Consider the following 20,191-nt stretch of genomic DNA (forward strand, 5'->3'; position numbering starts at 1 on the left):
TAGTGAAGTCCCACCTTCCAGCCTCTGGGATGGCTCATTTTAAGGCTAGCGAGATGGCAAAACTGACCAATCCCCTTGGTGGACCACAGACACCTTACTTGCATAGTCCCACCATGAGGAACCTGTACATAGACCAAGAGGTAGCCATTCGAACAGAACAAGTGTTTAAAATCAGAAAAGGTATGCATTAGGGTTGTATCCTTTTGCCATACTTATTCAATCTATATGCAGAGCAAATAATTCGAGAAGCTGGACTACATGAAGAAGAATGCAGTATCAGGATTGTAGGAAGACTCACTAACAACCTGCGATATGCAGATGACACAACCTTGCTTGCTGAAAGTGAAGAAGACTTGAAGCACTTACTGATGAAGATCAAAGACCACAGCCTTCAGTATGGATACACCTCAACATAAAGAAAACAAAAATCCTCACAACTGGACCAATAAACATCATGATAAATGGAGAAAATACTGAAGTTGTCAAAGATTTCATTTTACTTGGATCCATAATCAATGCCCATGGAAGCAGCAGTCAAGAAATCAAAAGACTCATTGCATTGGGCAAATCTGAGGCAAAATACCTCTTTAAAGTGTTAAGAAGCAAAGATGTCACTTTGAGGAATAAAGTGCGCCTGACGCAAGCCATGGTATTTTCAATAGCCTCATATGTATGCGAAAGCTAGACAATAAATAAGGAAGACTGAAGAAGAATTGATGCCTCTGAATTATGGTGTTGGGGAAGAATATTGAAATATAGCATGGACTGTCAGAAGGACGAACAAATCTATCTTGGAAGAAGTACAGCCAGAATGTTCCTTAGAAGCGAAGATGGCAAGACTTTGTCTCACGTATCTTGGACATGTTATCAGGAGGGACCAGTCCCTGGAGAAGGACATCATACTTGGTAAAATAGAAGGTCATCAAAAAAGAGGAAGACCTTCAGTGAGATGGATTGACACAGTGGCTGCAACCATGGGTTCAAACATAGCAACAATTGTGAGGATGGTGCAGGACCGGGCAGTGTTTTGCTCTGTTGTACATAGGGTCACTATGAGTCAGAACGAACTCGACAACACCTAACAACCACAGCCAATGATTTGGTGGGAGTTACAAGACCATGGTGAGAAAGGCCATATAAAAGTGATCCATTGCACCACAACCTGGTACCTGTGAACGTGACCTTGTTTGGAAATAGGGTCTTTGAGGATGTTATCGGTTAAGTTCAAATGAGATCACATTGGAATAAGGTGGGTCCTAATCCAATGTGAGTGGTGTCCTTATAAAAGAGAAGAGACACAGAGAGACAGACAGAGGAAAGAAGGCCATGTGAAGATGCTTCTAAACACCAAGGAATACCAGGGTCTACCAGAAGCTGGAAGAGACAAGACAGGATCTTCCTTAGAGACTTCACAGGGCGCATGGCTTGGCCACCAAGTTGATTTGGACTCCCAGCTGCCAGATCTGCAAGACAATACATTTCTGTTCTCATAAGCCACCTGGTTTGTTGTATTTTGTTACAGCAGTCCTAGGAAACTAATACAAGTGGTTAGAGAGCTAACTTTGGGGATTCTCCCTCTGCATTGTGTGTGTATGTCTGATTGCACCTGCCATGGTTGATGTTAGATTTTCTTTTTCCCTTTTTTGGAGCTGAAGGTATAGGAAAAGGAGTGTGTACAGTGGGCAAGTGGTAGTTTGCATGTTGCTATGATGCTGAACAGGTTTCAGCAGAGCTTACAGACTAAGACAGACTAGAAAGAAATGCCCGGCGATCTACTTCTGAAAACCATCCAATGAAAATCCTATGGATCATAATGGTCTGATCCACAAGTGGTCTTGGGGATGGTGCAGGACCAGGCATTCCGTTGTGCATGGGGTCACCATGAGTCGGGGGCCAATTTGATGACAGCTAACTACAACGGGAAGTCCTGTCTCTGCCGGCATCTCCCTGCCTAATGTTTCTCATTTCCCTCCACCCCGTCCTTTTTTTTCTTTTTTTTTCTTTTTGTCTCCAGTTCCAGGCACCAAGTAGATGAAAGGTAAATATTGGAAGAGAAAAAAATCTTCAGACTCAAACTTCTTAATCTCTGGGCAGTAGGACTGGCAGCGGGTACCCCTGAGCATGTGAGGACATTGTGTCCCCTCTAAATTTGTTTACAGCAAACAGAAAGACAATAAGGCAAGTTGAGTCTGGGTGAAAAGGAAAGGCAGAATATTCTAGAACAATGTCTCTCTGCCTCTCTGCTTGTTCCTTCCCTCCTCACCCAGCAAGCGGATGGGTCAGTGCTGGGGGGCTTGACCTTAAGGAAGTTTGCAGAGAGAGGAGGAAGAAGTGGAGGGAACCTCTCAGAGCCCAATCCGGTGTCAGGAGTGGGGGACGCACAATAAGTTTATGAAAGCTTTAGGTTTGGAGAGAAGCTCTGTGGGGAGAGGTTGTAAGTCTGGGTTCCCATCTTGACTTCACCTCTGATTAGCTGTGTGACCTTATCAAGTGCCTTTACCTCTCTGTGCCTCACTGTTGTTATCTGTAAGATGGGGATAATACCAGTGCCTCCTTTCCAGGGCTATGTGAGGGCAATGTCGATTAATAAACCGGAAGTAAATCTCTATGTTGTTGTTGTTGTAGTTCGTTGCTGTGCAGTCGATTCCAACTCATGGCGACCCCATGTGTGCAGAATAGAACTGCTCCACAGGGTTTTCAAGGCTGTGGCCTTTCGGAAGCAGATCACCAGGCCTGTCTTCTGAAGCATCTGGAGGCGAGGGGGGTTTGCACTGCCAACCTTTTGTCTAGTAGTCAAGTGCTTAACAGTCTGCGCCACCCAGGAGCCCAAGTGCTTTATGAGCAGGGTTAATATTCCAAACCCACGTTTATGTTGGCCTTGAACCAAGTGTCTCCCCTACCCTGCCCCTGACAGCATTATCTTACTGACTTTTAACAACCTTGCAAATAGGGTTATTATGACCATTGTAAAGTCCCTGGGTGGTGTAAATGGTTAAGGCACTGTCATGGGCTGAATTGTGTCCCCCAAAAATATCTGTCAACTTGGCTAGGTCATGATTCCCAGTATTGTATGATTGTCTACCATTTTATCATCTGATGTGATTTCCCTATATGTTGTAAATTCTATCCCTATGATGTAATGAGATGGATTAGCGGCAGTTATATTGACCAGATCTACAAGATTAGTGTCTTAAGCCAATCTCTTTTGAGATATAAAAGAGAGGAGTCAGCAGAGACACACAGGAACCTCATACCACCAAGAAAGCAGTTCTGGGAACAGAGCACGTCCTTTGGACCTGAGGTTCCTGTACTGGGACGCTCCCAGACCAAGGGAAGGCTGATGTATCAAAAGGACCTTTCTCCAGAGCTGACAGAGAAAGACTTCCCCTGGAGCTGATGCCCTGAATTCAGACTTCTAGCCTACTGGACTGTAAGAGAATAAACTTCTCTTTGTTAAAGCCATCCACGTGTAGTATTTCTGTTACAGCAGCACTAGATAACTAAGACAGGCAGTCACCTACTAACAGAAAGATTAGAAGTTCAAGTTCACCCAGAGGCACCTTGGAAGAAAATCTAGTGATCTACTTCTGAAAGATCAGCCACTGAAAACCCTATGGATCACAGTTCTACTCTGACACGCTTGGGGTCTCCAGGAGTAGGAATCGACTCAGCAGCAACTGGTTTTTTTATGCCCATCATACAGTAAAGGAAACTAAGGCTCAGAGCCTGGCCCAGGAGCTTAGACGAGAAGCCAGCTTGGCTGACGCCTGCCCCCCAGATGGTCAGAGAGGGTGAATGGTGAGCAAGGAGAAAGGTCCAGGGCTGTGGATAGGAGCGGGGAGGGTGTTGAGATGGCAGCAGAGATTGGGAAAACAGGGAGCCTGACAGCCTTGGGGACATCAGGGCACTGTCCACAGTGGACGCTGGATTCTAAGGAGATGCTGCTTCTGGTTGGGGGAGAAGCTTGGATTTCCCAGTAGTTCTCTGAGGTCAGCAGGTCCCTCTTGTTATTTACCCTCAGCTCCAACAGCTGCATTAGGCCTGGCAGCAGGTGGAGGGCGGGGGAAGGGGGTGGGGGGGATGGGGAGGGAGCTTGGGTCAAGAAGACCCTTTTCCCATCAGGGGCCCCTGGGGAATTGCTGTAGGGTGTCACAGGGGAAAAGGGTCCCAATGTAGAATGAGGAATCCAGCCTCCTGGTCTCTCAGAGAAGTGGGCCACTAATTTAAAATAAAAAAAAAGAAAACAAATAAATGTTGCAATTGAGTTGATTCCAACTCATGGCGACCCATGTGTTACAGAGCACTACTGTTCTATAGGTTTTTCTTGGCAGCAACCTTTATGGAGGACTTTCTTCCATGGTGGTGCCGCTGGGTGGGTTCGAACTGCCAAAGCTTGCACCACCCAGGGACCTTGGGCCACCAGTATCGGCGGAGAATTTCCATTGAACGCTGTCTGTCCCATTCGCTTCTCCCCATCCACATCTGTATTTGTTTAGAGCAAACAGAAAAGCAGTAAGGCAAGTTCTGTGTGGATAGAAAGAAAGGTGGAACTTTCTAGAACCGGGTGTCTTTGCCTGCTGCGTTGTAGCCTCCCTCCTCATCTACATACCCAGGCCTCATCCTCTCCCCACTGGACCCTGGCCTCAGCCTCCCTGCCTGCAGCAGTCTGCCCCTCTGGGGCTCTCAGCCCTCCCATAGCTCTCCAGAGCCCCCACGGCAGAATCCCAGGTCTTGCTCCCCTCCGGCTTTGTCAACAACCATTCCTCTAGAATACCTCCTACTCTTCACATACCCAGTGCGCCATCCCGTCCCACCCTGTCATTTGCATATCCTGTTCCCTCTGCTCAGAAAGCTCTTCCCTACTCCCTATAAGCCTCCTTCCTCTGCCAAGCTGGGCTCCCCCCAGTCCAGGCAATGCCCAGCTGCCCTCCTTCCATGAGGGTATCCCCACCAAAAAACTAACCCAGTTGCCTTTAAGTCAACTCTGACTCATGGCGACCCCACGTATTACAGAGTAGGACTGCACCCCATAGGGTTTTCAAGGCTGTGACTTTTCAGAAGCAGATCACCAGGTCTTTCTTCTGAGGTGCCTCTGGTTCAGTTCAAACTGCCAACCCTTCAGTTAGTAGTCTAGTGCTTAAACATTTGCGCCACTCAGGGACTCCCTGTGAGGGCACATCCCTCCACATTCTGTGCACTAACAGGCTGGCCCTGCCCCGTCCATGTCCCCAGAAATGCCAGTCCTGGCACGGCAGGGCAGGAGACTAGATTGGCTTGTGGCCTCCCCAGTAATGTACCCATTTGCCTTCTGGCTTCTCGGAAATTGACACTGTAATCCTGACTCTGGAGAAAAGAAAAGCTCTTAAGACAAAAATGTGGTGCCACTCCTTCTCAGGCCCAGGAAAGAAGCAGCAACTCGGGGTGGGATTAGGGACAAGCCTCCCCGTGCCTGTGTACTAAACTGTGGCTGACACCCGTGCCCGACCCTTGCCAAGTGCCATTTCATTGCGGCAGTGGCAGGGCACAGCCTGGGGGTGCTCCTGGACCCCTGGCTGCTGTGGTTAGGTCCTGCCACCCAGAGAGACCTGGGGGCTGGTCCCGGGGGTGAGAGGCAGGTCCCCTCTCCCCCCTAGAAGAGAACAGGAAAATCTGGTTATTGAGTGGGGAGGCCTCCCTGGCCTTTCTCTATGTACACTTATTCTCAGGTCAGTTCCCGGAAGCTGGTGACAGGCCGGGGAGGGGGAAAGGAGGGAGCCGGCTGGGTGGAGGGAGAGGAGGGCGGCATGAGAGAGAGAGAAAGAGAGAGAGAGAGAGGGGTCTTAAGCAATAAATCTGCAAGCAAGGAAGACTGTGGTAGCTGAGGCGGGCAGGTGGCCAGTGCACTGGGAAGCTGAGGAGGTGGGCGCCTGGCCTCACCTCCTTCCTGAGGCCCCGGAGGTGGAGGTGCGTGGCAGAGGGGATCAAGGACCTGGGGTGGATGCGCGTCTCCAGGCCGAGAATCTTCGCGGTGGGGTGCCTCAGGTCGTCTGTTCCCGGCACTGTGTGTGTGTGTGCTTACCTGTGTGCAACTGTGCTGCGGGGCTGCGGGAGGGCCCCTTGCCGTCTCTCACCTGGTGCAGGCCGCAGCAACTGTGGTGCGAGTGGCAGGGTGTCTCAACGGGCAGCTCCTGTGTTAAGGGCGTTCGCTACCCTCAGGGAGGAAGAAATCCCCGCAACGTCCTGTGTCCTGCATCCACCGTAGGGAAACCCCGCCCTATCTACCTGGCCTCCCAGTGCCACCGTGGCGAGGCGGGGTGGCGGCACTGCAAGGAGGAGGGGAGCCCAGAGTCCTTCTTCCTTCCCACTTGCCTGCCTGGACGCAGGAGGCCCGATCAGGCCAGGAAGGCAACCTGGAGGATGAGGACAGAGAGAGTGCCGGCTCCAGTCTGGCGTCCAGCTCAGCTCAGCCAGGCTCGTCCTGACTGTGCGCACCCACCCTTGGTGTCCTACATTTATTTATTTTGGCAAACAACTGGTGTTAGGTGCCCTGGAGTTGGTTCTGACACAGAAATCTCATGTATAATAGAAGGAAATGTTGCCATCTTCACAATACTATGTTTGAGCCCATTGTTGCAGTCACTGTGTCAATCCATCTCATTGAGGCTCTTCCTCTTTTTTGCAGACCATCTACTCTACCAAGCATGATATCCTTCTGATAACATGTCCAAAGTACATAAGACAAATCCCTCCTGATAACATGTCCAAAGTACGTGAGACAAAGTCTCACCGTCTTCTCTTCCAAGCAGCATTCTGGCTGTACTTCTTCCAAGACAGATTTTTTCGTTGTTCTGGCAGTCCATGGTATATTCAATATTCTTCAGCAACATCATAATTCAAAGGCATCAAGTCTTCTTCAGTCTTCCTTATTCATTGTCCAGCTTTCTCATGCATATGATGCAATTGAAAATATCATGGCTTGGGCCAGGCGCACCTTATTCCTCAAAGTTACATCTCTGCTTCTTAACACTTTAAAGAGGTCTTTTGCAGCAGATCTGCCCAATGCAACGCATCGTTTGATTTCTTGACTGCTGCTTCCATGGGCATTGATTGTGGATCCAAATAAAATGAAATCCTTGACAACTTTAATATTTTCTCTGTTTATCATGATGTTGCTTATTGGTCCAGTTGTGAGAATCTTTCCTTTCTTTATGTTGAAATGTAATCTATACTGAAGGTGTAGTAGCACTCACCATGAGCTAGGCTTTGGTCTACCAGCCTCATTTAGTTTTCCCAACAACCCACTGAGGTGGACACTCTCGGTAGTCACATTGTACAAAGGATGAAACTGAAGCATAGAGAGGTGAAGTAATACGCCCGAGGTCACACAGCTAGAAAGTCGTAGAAGCTGGGATTTGACTCCAGGCAGGCTGGATCTTAGAAAATAAGGGGCAAATAGTAACTGAGAAAGTTTCCCTTATTTCAAACAAATATTCTCTTAGGAAGTCACCATTTTCATCCCTTAATGGTATTGTGGTCAGTGAGTGGCGCAAATGGTTAAGCACTGGACTATTAACCAAAAGGTTGGCGGTTCAAACCCACCCAAAGGCATCTTGGAAGTAAGGCCTGGTGATTTATTCCCCTGCCCCCCCAAAAATCAGCCATTGACAACTCTATGGAAAAAAGTTCTACTCTGACACAAATAGGGTCGCCATGAGTTGGAATCGACTTGACGGCAACTGGTTACTGGTAGTGGTATGGTGGGTCCAAGCAATGCTTGTCAATGGCTGCCAAAATCAGGTGTGAGATTGATGAGGGATTCTACCAGGGAGGATGAGACTGGCACCAGAGTCCCCACCCCACCCGCAAGAACCTTAACACTGAAAGAGGAGCAAGCAGCCTGTCATGGGTTGAATTGTATCCCCCCAAAATATGCTGAAGTCCTAACTCCAGGTACCTGTGAATGTGACCTTGTTTAGAAATAGGATCTTTGAAGATGTTATCAGTTAACATGAGGCCATACTGGAGTAGGGTAAGACCTAATCCAATGTGCGTTCTGTCCTTTTAAGAGAGGAGGAGAGACACAGAGACGCACAGAGAAGACAGCCATGTGAAGACTGAGGCAGAGATTGGAGTAATGCAGCTATAAGCCAAGGAACACCAAGGATCGCCATCAGTCACCAGAAGCTTGGAGAGAGGCAAGGAACGGATTCTTCCTCAGAAGGAATCAACACGACTGACACCCTGATCTCAGACTTCTGCCCTCTAGAACTGTCAGAAGATACATTTCTGTTCTTATAAGCCCGCCAGTTTGTTACTTTGTTACAGCAGCCGCAGAAAACTAATACAGCGCCATCCTCGCCTCTAAAGGAGGCAATAGGGTATTTGCTGCACCACCTACAGAACTTCCTTAAAATAGAGAGTTGTTGTATGTTTTGTTGTGTATATTTTCACTACAATTTAAAAAATGTAAAATAATAATAATAATAGCAATAATGAAAAAAATAGAGAGAGAGGAAAAAAAAAAAAAAACAAAAACAAACCAAGAACCTGAATCTGATCAAGCCTCTCGCTCTAACCACCAGTTATCAGAAAACAGGAGGATAAAGTTGCCAGTGAACTGACACTATGACAATGTAGCCAGCCAAATTCAGAATGTGGGGCAGCTAATAGGACAAATGACCCCGTTTCTCCAACAATTCAACAATGTGGAAGAAAGAAGCAGGGGAAGTATGATCCAATCCGAGAGGCATCACCACCCGCATGTGGACTTTCTTTCAGTCCTGGTTTGAAAACCTAAGATTCAGAGAAGAAACTAGTCTACAGCACCAACAAGTTGACACGAACCACGGCCCCATCTACCCTGAGACCAGAGAGCTAGGTGGTGCCTGGCCACTACTACTGACAGTTCTGATCAGGGCCACAATAGATGGATCCTGATAGAATGGGAGAGAAATGTGGAACAGGACTCAAATTCTATAGAAGTACAGACTTACTGGACCAGTTGAGACTAGAGGACTCCCCGAGACTATCAACTTGAGATATGCTTTAAACCTTACACTGAAATTATCTCGAGGTCACCTTTTAGCTAAATAACAGACTGGCTCATAAAATAAATATCATCCTAGAGTAATAAGCTTCTTTAAAAAAATTATCTATATGATACCAAGGAGAGCTGGTGGTGCAGTGGTTAAGAGCTATGGCTGCTACCCAGAAGATCGGCAGTTCCAATCCACCAGCCACTCCTTGGAAACCCTATGGGGCAGTTTTGCTCTGTTCCATAGGGTCACTAAGAGTCAGAATCAACTCAACGGCAATGGGTATATGAAACCAAATGGTCAAAAATTACTCTAAAGCAAAGAAGGTAAGGGGGCAGGGAAACTAGTCCTGGAAATGGTACAATCAGAACGGAATGAATGAGAATGACGACATTGTGAAAAAGGTAGCCAATATCACTGAATAATTTGTGTAGAAATTGTTAAATGGTGTCTTAGTTATCTAGTGCTGCTGTAACAGAAATACCTCAAGTGGATCACTTTAAAAAACAGAAATTTATATTCTGACAGTTTGGGAGGTTAGAAGCCTGAATTCAGAGCCCCAGCTCTAGGGGAAGGCTTTTTCTCTCTGTGGGCTCTGAGGAAAGGTCCTTGTCTCTTCGGCTTTTGCTTCCTGGTTCCTTGGAGATCTCCACGTGTCTTGGCATCTATCTTACTCAACCTCTGTCTCCGCTTGCTTGTTTCATCTCTTTCTATATTTCAAAAGACATTGACCCTCCCCCACCCCACCCACACCCGGACACCCTTCTAACTCAGAACTGAAGACACTCCCAAAGCTTGCCTTTCGGCCAAAGATTCAAAACCAAACCCATTGCCATTGAGTCTATTCTGACTTATATGAACTATAGGACAGAGTAGAACTGACCCATAGGGTTCTAACGAGCGGCAGGTGGATTCAAACTGCTGACCTTTTGGTTAGCAGCAGAGCTCTTAACCACTGCACCAGCAGGGTCAAAGATTAGACAGGCCCATAAAACAAACACAACACACTCAAGGAACAAGCTTTTTAAACCAATCAAGTATACGAGACTGAATGGGCAACATCTGCCCAAAAGCAAAGATGAGAAGGCAGGAAGGAGCAGGAAAACTAGACGAATGGAACAGGGAACCCGGGGTGGAAAGGGGGAGCATGCTGACACATTGCAGGGATTGCAACCAATGTCACGAAACAATTTGTGTATACATTTTTGAATGAGAAAATAATTTGCTGTGAAAATTTATCACCTAAAGTACAATTAAAAAAAAAAGAGAGAGATTAACTGAAAATACACCCGACACTAATCCTGCCTCATTAACATAACAAAGACAACCCATTCCAAAATGGGATTATAACCACAGGAATAGAGGTTAGGATTTACAACACATATTTTGGTGGGGACATAATTAAATCCATAATAAATGGGAACATAATTTGCTATCTAAACTTTCACCTTAAACAGAATAAAATATTATTAAAAAAAAAAAAGAAATCAAATGACATATCGCACTGGGTAAACCTTCTGCAAAGACTTCCTTAAAGTGTTAAAAAGCAAAGCTGTCACTTGGAGGACTAAGGTGAGCCTGACCCAAGCCGTGGTATTTTCAATTGTCTCATATGCATGTGAAAGCTGGACAATAAAAAAGGAAAACCAAAAAAGAATCGCCGCCTTTGAATTATGGTGTTGTCAAACAATACTGAATATACCATGGACTGCCAGAAGAATGAACAAATCTGTCTTGGAGGATGTACAGCCAGAATGCTCTTTAGAAGCAAGGATGGCAAGATTTCGTCTCACATACTTTGGGCATGTTATCAGGAGGGATGGATCCCTGGAGAAGGACATCATGCTTGGTAAAGCAGAGGGTCATCGGAAAAAGAGGGAGACTCTCAATGAGATGGATGGACACAGTGGCTGCAACAATGGGCTCAAACATAGCAATGACTGTGAGGATGGCACAGGACTGGGCAGTGTTTCCTTGAGTCGGAGCCGACTTGATAGCACCTAACAACAAAACAAAAGGAGACTCGTGGCACAGTGGTTCAAGCGTTTGGCTGCTCACCTAACAGAAAGGTCAGTGGTCCAAACCCACCAGCTGCTCTGTGGGAGAAAGATGTGGCAGTTGGCTTCCATAAATATTATAGCCTTGGAAACCCCATGGGGCAGTTCTACCCTGTCCTATAGGGTCGCTATGAGTAGGAGTTGTTTGGATAGCAACAGGTTTTAACAACAAAACAAGACCCACCTGGTAATAAGAAAAAATCTGGAAATGGATAGTGGTGATGGTTGCACATGGTTAACGTAATTAATGTCACTGAATTATACATGTAAAAATGGGTGAAATGGCAAATGTTTTACAATATACATTTTACCATAGTAAAAAACAAAACAAAACAAAAACACCCAAACTGTAATTTAGACTCCGTGTTATATGAAATTCAGGGATTACTGCTAATTTTGTAATGGTGTGGTGATTATTATAAATGTGATATAAATATAAAAATATTCTTATCAGTTAGACGTGCATACTGAAATGCTTACAGATGAGTGAGGAAGCAGAGTGGGGTACAGATGAAACAAGATTGGCAAAATGTTGAAACTCACTGAAGCTGAGGGATGGATACATGGCGCTTCTTTGTGTTATCCTGTCTACTTTGGTGCATGTGGAAAACTTCATAATGAAATTTTTAAAAATTCACAAAAGCCCTCTTTGTGCCAGGGGCAGGCTCAGGGGTGGCCCCGCCCCGACCCCATGGGGCTCCCAGTCTGATGGAGAGGCCCCAAGTCACCCTGATGTGGGAGCAGAAGTGCTCGAATCCCACGGTACTGACCTTCAGCTGCTCCAGTCCTCACAGGCGTCCCTTATTTTACACTGGATGAGTATCTGCCGATGGAGGCCAAGTTCATGGATGGTGGGGGAGGGGGGAGTCTCCAGCCTTTCACCCTCGGCTCTCCAGCACTCATTCTTCCTTCCTTATGGCCACAAGGGGGCACCCCCACCGCATTCACACATGGAGCCCCGACCCCTCTAACCCCAAGGTTAATATGCAAAAGAGGTTCAGGGCTCAGATACTTATCAACAGATTTCTCATCTACATGCAAGTCTGGCAAGATTTTCAAAAGACATGGGGATGCGAAACAACTATTATGGAGCATCTGGCCTCCCTGGCCCCCATCACTAAATGCTGTGAAAGTGCCCACCAACCATTCTAACAACTGAAAGTGCTCTCATGGCTTTCTAAAATGCCCCCAGGGTAACAGCACTCGTGGATTGAAGAATGCTGCCCTAACCCCTCTCTTCCCCAGTTTCAAGATCAGTGGTATACTGGTACATGTTAACAACCAGCTCTCCAGAGAACAAAAACCTGGTTTGAAGAGCTTACCAATTTCCATGGTGTAAATACTTCCACCATGGTCATTTTCAAGCTAACAATATGACATCACTGAACACGGAATTGGAAAGAGCTGCACAATAGAACACTGTTATATATACATATGTATATATGTTGTTGTTGTTGTTAGGTATCGGTGAGTTGGTTCCAACTCACAGCAACCCTACGTACGATAGAATGAAACACTGCCCGGTCCTGCGCCATCCTCACAATTGTTGTTACGCTTGAGCCCATCGTTGCAGCCACTATGTTAATCCATCTTGGTGAAGGTTCTTCTTTTTCGCTGGCCCTCCACTTTGCCAAGCATGAAGTCCTCCTCCAGGGACTGGTCCCTCCCGATAACTGTCTGAAATCTTCCCATCCTTGCTTCTAAGGAGCACTCTGGCTGTACTTCTTCCAAGACAGATTTGTTTGTTTTTCTGGCAGTCCATGGTATATTCAGTATTGTTTGCCAACACCATAATTCAAAGGCATCAATTCTTCGGTCTTCCTTATTCCTTGCCCAGGTTTCACATGCATATGAGGCCATTGAAAATACCATGGCTTGGGTCAGGCTCACCTTAGTCCTCAAAGTTACATCTTTGCTTCTTAACACTTTAAAGAGGTCTTTTGCAGAAGATTTGCCCAATGCAATGAGTCTTTTGATTTTCTTGACTGCTGCTTGCATGAGCATTGATTATGGATCCAAGTAAAATGAAAGCCTTGACAACTTCAATATTTTCTCCATTTATTTGTTGCTTATTGGTTCAGTTGTGAAGATTTTTGTTTTCTTTATGTTGACGTGCAATCCATACTAAAGGCTGTAGTCGCTGATCCTCATCAGTAAGTGCTTCAAGTCCTCTTCACTTTCAGGAAGCAAGGTGTGTCATCTGCATAACACAGGTTGTTGTGTCATTTGCAAATCACAAGTTGTTAATGAGTTTTCCTCCAATCCTGATGCCCCGTTCTTCTTCATATAGTCCAGCTTCTTGGATTATTTGCTCAGCATACAGATTGAATAAGTATGGTGAAAGGATACAACCCTGATGCACACCTTTTCTGACTTTAAATCACGTAGTATCCCCTTGTTCTGCTTGAACTATGGCCTCTTGGTGTATGTACAGGTTCTGCATGAGTGTTACGGGGTGGAAACCCCAAGTTCTTACTTGGCATGACTCATACTGGCCAATAAACAAGAGACTGAGGTGGGAGAACAAGAAAGGCACCTTTATTTCATTGCACAAGGAAATGGAGTCATTCCCAGCTACTGCTACCAAGACTGCTTGCTCAGGGTGGGCAGGCCAGTTACCTTTAAAGGGATTTACAAGTAGGGAGTTCACACAAATTACATCAGCAACATTCTTAATCATGCTATGCAGGCGTAATGGGGTTAGCGTAAAAACAGAATTCAAATGCAAAGCTCGGGGAGAGGAAGCCAAGCAAAGAAAATATAATTTTTAATACAGTACCGTGGGAGCTATCCCACTCCTTCCATTCCTTTTCGGACATTGGTCATTCAGTGTCCAGTACTATCAGGATGCAGACTAAGAACATTACTGTCCCTTGCAGTAGTGATCTAGCCCATGTACTTATTCCTGATGGTAACCAACCAAATAAATCTGGTGTTTGTAAGAGTGTTACAGTGTGTAACCAAGCAGCTTGCTGTCTAATTCTATGTATGTCCCTTTCTACTTCTCTGGTGTTATTTAACTAAATGCAACAAGAGGTATTTGCTACAGCACAGACTACACTTTCTTGGGCTAATAAAAAAATCTTAAGGCTGTTTTCTTATCTCATGTCGCCTTGGCTAATGAGGTCAGAGATTACTGTTGTGTCTTTATCTCATTAGCAACTTTGTCTCTTTGTCTGTTATTTGTCCTATAATGATTGATAAATTTCTTAAAGATTTCTTCAGTTCAACTGTACCATAACTAGGAGTTAAAGCTACCAACCATACCCTGAGTATTGGACCAATAGGTCTCTTTTTGACTCTCGTTTTATGGTGTGTAACAATTTACCTTCTCAATATTTACTAGTATCATTACTATGAATATCTAAAGGTAATCTTAAAATTCTCAAAGTGCATTGTCCAGGCATGAGCACAATTATGTGTTCAGGAATTCCCATTATTTGCAATGTTATCCATAATTTGTTATGATCCACAGAGTCCACAGTCGAATGCCTTTGCATATTCAATAAAACACAGGTAAACATCTTTCCGGTATTCTCTGCTTTCAGCCAGGATCCATCTGACATCAGCAGTGATTATCCCTTGTTCCACATCCTCTTCTAAATCTGGCTTGAATTTCTGGCAGTTCCCTGTTGATGTACTGCTGCAACAGCTTTTGAATTATCTTCGGCAAAATTTTACTTGTGTGTGATATTAATGATATTGTTCGATAATTTCTGCACTCTGTTGGATCACCTTTCTTTGGAATAGGCACAAATATGGATCTCTTCGAATCAGTTGGCCAGGTAACTGTCTTCCAAATTTCTTGGCAATGACAAGTGAACACCTCCAGCGCTGCATCCGTTTGCTGAAACGTCTCAATTGGTATTCCATCAGTTCCTGGAGCCTTGTTTTTCACCAATGCCTTCAGTGCAGCTTGGACTTCTTCCTTCAGTACCATTAGGTCTTGATTATATGCTACCTCCTGAAATGACTGAATGTCGACCAATTCCTTTTGGTACAGTGACTCTGTGTATTCCTTCCATCTTCTTTTGATGCTTTCTGCATTGTTCAGTATTTTCCCCATAGAATTCTTCAATACTGCAACTTGAGGCTTGAATTTTTTCTTCATTTCTTTCAGCTTAAGAAATGCCGAGCATGTTCTTCCCTTTTGGTTTTCTGACTCCAGTTCTTTGCACATTTCATTATAATAAATTACCTTGTCTTCTCGAGCTGCCCTTTGAAATATTCTGTTCAGCTCTTTTACTTCATCATTTCTTCCATTCGCTTTAGCTACTCTACGTTCAACAGCAAGTTTCAGAATCTCTTCTGAAATCCATTTTGGTCTTTTCTTTCTTTCCTAACAACAACATGTGCTGGATAGGTCCCTGGGTGGGACAGTGGCTATGCGCTCCGCTGCTAACCGAAAGCTTGGCGGTTTGAACCCACCAGCTGCTCCATGGGAGAAAGATTTGGCAGCCTGCTTCCATAAAGATTACAACCTTGGAAACCCTATGGGGCAGTTCTACTCTGTCTATAGGGTCGCTATGTATCGGAGTTGACTCAACAGCTATGGGTTTTTATGTGCTGGATAGGTCCCTGGGTGGCACCGATAGTTTGCGGTTGTCTACTAACGCAAATGTTGGCAGTTTGGACTCAGCAGTGCCCGAAAGAAAGACCTGGAGATCTGCTTCCGTAAATACTATAGCCAAGAAAACCCTGTGGAGAAGTTCTACTCTGTAATATATGGGGTCGCCATGACTCAGAATTGACTCAGCAGCCTTTTTTTTTTTTCCAATATGTTGAACACTGTTTGAGGGGCAAGGGTACCAGATATCTAACTTCAGAGAATTTCAGTCGTTCCCATTCTGCTTGGCTTCCTTCTGTTCCCTCTGGTGAGGGGAGGGGTGGATCTTTAGGGGGCTTTCTAACTTCCAATTTGGGACTTGAAACACTGTAGGAGTGTAAGAACCTAGAAAAGATGATGCTAAGTGGAAGAAGCCAGACACAAAAGACAACATATTGTCTGATTCCATTTTCCTGAAATGTGCATTACAGGCAGATGCATAGAGACAGAAGAAAGTAGATTAGTGGTCAGGGGCTGGGGGGAGGGGGAGATAGAAAGTGACTTTTATAGGTATGAGGTTTCTTTTGGGGGATGATGGAAATGCTCTAGAATTAGATGCTGGTGATGACTGCCCACAATGCGAATGTACTAAAAACCATTGAACTGCATACTTTACAATGATGAATTTTATGTTATGTACATTTTATTTCAATAAAAAAAATTACAAAAATCTATTTGAACCACCACTACCCCAGATCTGATATGCACACACACACCCTGATACCGGCGGAGGGGGAGAGTGTCTCCAACCCGAATCCCTTTCTCTTCTAGCTAACTCCTCCTAACTCACGTCTCCCCCAGAGCTTTCTGGATCACTCTCTTCTTTCAAATACAATGTCTGTGTACTTGCCTTGGGCTCCCCTTGCGACTGAGCCACCTCTACCATGCTGTGTAAAGATCACCCAGGAGCAGGATCATCAATTTCCTTGGCTGCACTTCCCAGTACCCCAAGGGCAGGCGCTGGGACAGTGGCTTCCCAGTAAATGCCAGCCCCAGGATGGCATCCACTCACCCCACAAACACGTGACTGATAGCAGGCACAGTGAGTGTGGGCTTACTTTGTGTGTTTGTCAGTGTGTGTGTGCACGTGCGTGTGTACGTATGTTCATGTGTGCGAATGGGTGTATATACTTTGGATACACGTCTACAGATATGTATCTTTAGAACGTGTTTAGGTGGGGGTGTGTACATATGTGTACAAGCTACTATAGTATTTAAGAAGCCCTAGTGGCTCAACAGGAGCCCTGGTGGCAAAGTGGTTAAGAGTTATGGCTGCTAACCAAAAAAGGTCAGCAGTTCAAATCCACCAGCTGCTCCTTGGAATCCCTGTGGGGTGGTTCTACTCTGTCCTATAGGGTCACTATGAGTCGAAATCGACTCAATGGCAACAGGTTTGGCTTTTTTTATTTTTGGTGGCTCAACAGTTAAGTGCACAGCTGCTAACTGAGAGGTTGGCAGTTCAAACCCACCCAGCAGCTCCATGGGAGAAAGACCTGGCAATCTGCTTTACATAAAGATTACAGCCTAGATCAAAGGGGGGAAATGCAGAAGAGAATTTCATATTTTCATGGACTCCAGACTTCCTGGAGCCGTGAAGGTCAGATGAACCCCTGAAACTATTACCCTGAGATAAATCTTTAAACCTTAAACCAAAAATATCCCCAGAAGGCTTCTTAAAACCAAACAATAGTTTAGCTTAACTAGTAAAAAATATCTACCTTGAGCATTATGCTCTTTTGAGAACTATCTACATGGGATCAAATCGACAACAGCAACTTGATAGATTAGATAGGAACCTTAGGGGCAGTGAGTTTATGTTAATAGAGGAGGAACAACTCAGAAAAGGAAAGTGAGAATGGTTGCGCAACTCGAAGAATGTAATCAGTGTCACTAAATGGTACATGTAGAAACTGTTGAATTGGTGTAGGTTTTGCTGTGTATATTCTCAACAATGACAACAACAAAATAAATAAAATTTTATATATATATATGAGCCCTGGTGGTGCAGTGGTTAAGCGCTCGGCTGCTAACCAAAAGATCGGTAGTTCAAATCCACCAGCTTCTCCTTGGAAACCCTGTGGGGCAGTTCTATTCTGTCCTATAGAGTTGCTATGGGTCGGAATCAACTCGACAGCAGTGGGTTACTTATATATATGTGTATAAAGATTGGAAACCCTATGGGGCAGTTCTACTCTGTCACATGGAGTCACTATGAGTTGGAACCAACTTTATGACAACCAACAACAATAGCATTTAGTGATGGGGGCCAGAGTTTAATAGGCCTGAGTTTCTTCTGGGAAGATAACTCTCACATGATCTCAATGGGCTGCGAGGGTTTCAGTAAACACCTATAAATCAGAAACAGGGTTATTGCTATGGCAGGTGCTGTGCCAATATATTTTTTTTTTAAGTTGGAAAGCGTAGTCAGTTTTATTGAAGATTACAGATCTTCAGTAGTGTTTAGGATAGAGATAGCTTTTAAAAATAAAAAGACCCAAATGAATAGATGAATTTTATTGCATCTTAAAAATATTACTCATACATCTTAGGACTCATCCGGCCTTGTTTCCGTAGCTGGACGACTCTCAGCTCTTACTCATCAGCGTGTTGAATGGTTCTTTTTTCAGAGACACAGATATCATCCAATAATTTTTGGATATCCTTGTTTTTAACTGTCGTGGCTTGCTGAATTAAAGCAGCTGAATTTGATACAAGTTCAATGTCATTTCCTTCAAGAAGAAACTTCTCTCTCTGGGCCTGAGGTACTGAACAAGCAACAGCTGGCCTCATCCGAACCCTACAGATGTATTTTCCACCCAAGAAATTTTGGATTTCAACAAGAGACCTGCTCTCCTGAATAGTGACCTTGACGGGGAAGTGAGCACACACAGGCCTCATCTTGTAACAGAAGAGCCCAATGAAACGCCCGTGATCCTGTTCTGCACGTGACTACAGACAGTGCAAACTGTAAGCAGTGCCTTTCGATCTCCCTACCATCTGTCAGCGCTAAGCCACCTCTTTTTCTTTCCAAGGAGACTGAGCTCTACATGGATGTGACTGAAGTCCCTCCAGAGGGTCCCTCTGGGGCCCTTTACAATAAGTGTGACATTCACACTTTCTGGAATGTGGACAGTCTGGTTGCTGAGAATCGTCTTCATTCTCACAGCAGAAGTGGCAAAGCGCTGTGCCAACTTTTAACAGCCATAATTAAGCTCCAAGGACTGCACCTGGAAAGCTTCCACTACCTTCCAGGCTCAACCAGATCACACCCTGCTTGACTCAGCCCCAGTGTTCTCCTCTTAATGGCCTCTTGGTTCAACACTCTGAGCAGGACGCAGGCTCTGAGCCAAGGCGCAACCAGAAACTGTTTGTCTCTAATCTGCTTGTGTGATAAGCCCTGAAGCTCTCGTTTTGCTTGGTGGTTGTTCAACCCATTTGCTAAATACGTATTAAACACCTACTATGTGCTGGTGGAAAACCCTGGTGGCGCAGTGGTTAAGTGCTACGGCAGCTAACCAAAAGGTCGGCAGTTTGAATCCACCAGGTGCTCTTTGGAAACCCTATGGGGCACTTCTACGCTGTCCTATGGGGTCGCTATGAGTCAGAATCCACTCAACAGCAACAAGTTTTTTTTGGATGTGCTGGTGGTGCAGTAGTTAAGCGCTCAGCTGCTAACTGAAAGGTTAGCGGTTTGAACCCACCAGCCACTCCGTGGGAGAAAGATGCGATAGTCTGCTTCTGTAAAGATTACAGCCCTGCGGAAACTCAATGGGGCAGTTCTACTCTGTCCTATAGGGTCACTATGAGTCAGAATCAGCTCGAAGGCAAGGGGTTTTTTATGTGCTCGATCTAGGAGTCTGGGTGGCGCAAGCAGTTTGTGATCGTTGCTAACCCAAAGGCTGGCAGTTTGAACCCACTCAGCAGCTCTGCAGAAGAAAAGGCCTGGCAGACTGCTTCCATAAGGATTCCAGGCAAGAAAACCCTGTGGGGCAGTTCTGCTCTGTAACATATGGGGTTGTTATGAGTCGGAAGTTGACTTCACAGCAACTAACAACAACATGTGCTTCATACTGTCCGAAGGGCCGGGGTACGAGATCTCTGTCTTCCAGAACTTATGGTTTCCGTCCTGCTTGACTTCCTTGTGTTCACTCTGGTGAGGGGCAGGGGGAAGGTCTTTGAGAGCCTTCCCAACTCCAACACAGTAGGAGTTCAATAAATATTCTTTGAATGAATCGGTGCAGTTAATTGCTGGGGACCTGCCAACTTCTGCTTTGCATCTTGTAAAAGGCCTCTTCAGGAGTACTGGTGGAACAGAGGTTAAGCGCTTGGTTGTTAACCAAAAGGTTGGCAGTTTGAACCTACCCATTGACTCTTCAAGAGAAGGACCTGGCAATCTGTTTCTGTGGAGATTACAGCCAAGAAAACTCTACGGGGCAGTTCTACTCTGCACAAAATGGGGTCGCCATGAGTCAGAATCAACTCGATGGCACCCAACAACAACACGAAGTCCTCTT

The 20,191-nt window shown here is 45.3% G+C and overlaps 1 pseudogene; it reads right to left on the bottom strand.

The window, feature by feature from the left end:
* Nucleotides 1-18,250: 18,250 nt before the first annotated feature.
* On the bottom strand, nucleotides 18,251-18,835 carry LOC101358769 (60S ribosomal protein L9 pseudogene; annotated as a pseudogene).
* Between the last annotated feature and the right edge of the window lie 1,356 nt (nucleotides 18,836-20,191).

This window comes from Trichechus manatus, unplaced genomic scaffold (genome assembly GCF_000243295.1).
Source record: "Trichechus manatus latirostris isolate Lorelei unplaced genomic scaffold, TriManLat1.0 scaffold00087, whole genome shotgun sequence".
In the NCBI taxonomy this organism is placed as follows: domain Eukaryota; kingdom Metazoa; phylum Chordata; class Mammalia; order Sirenia; family Trichechidae; genus Trichechus; species Trichechus manatus.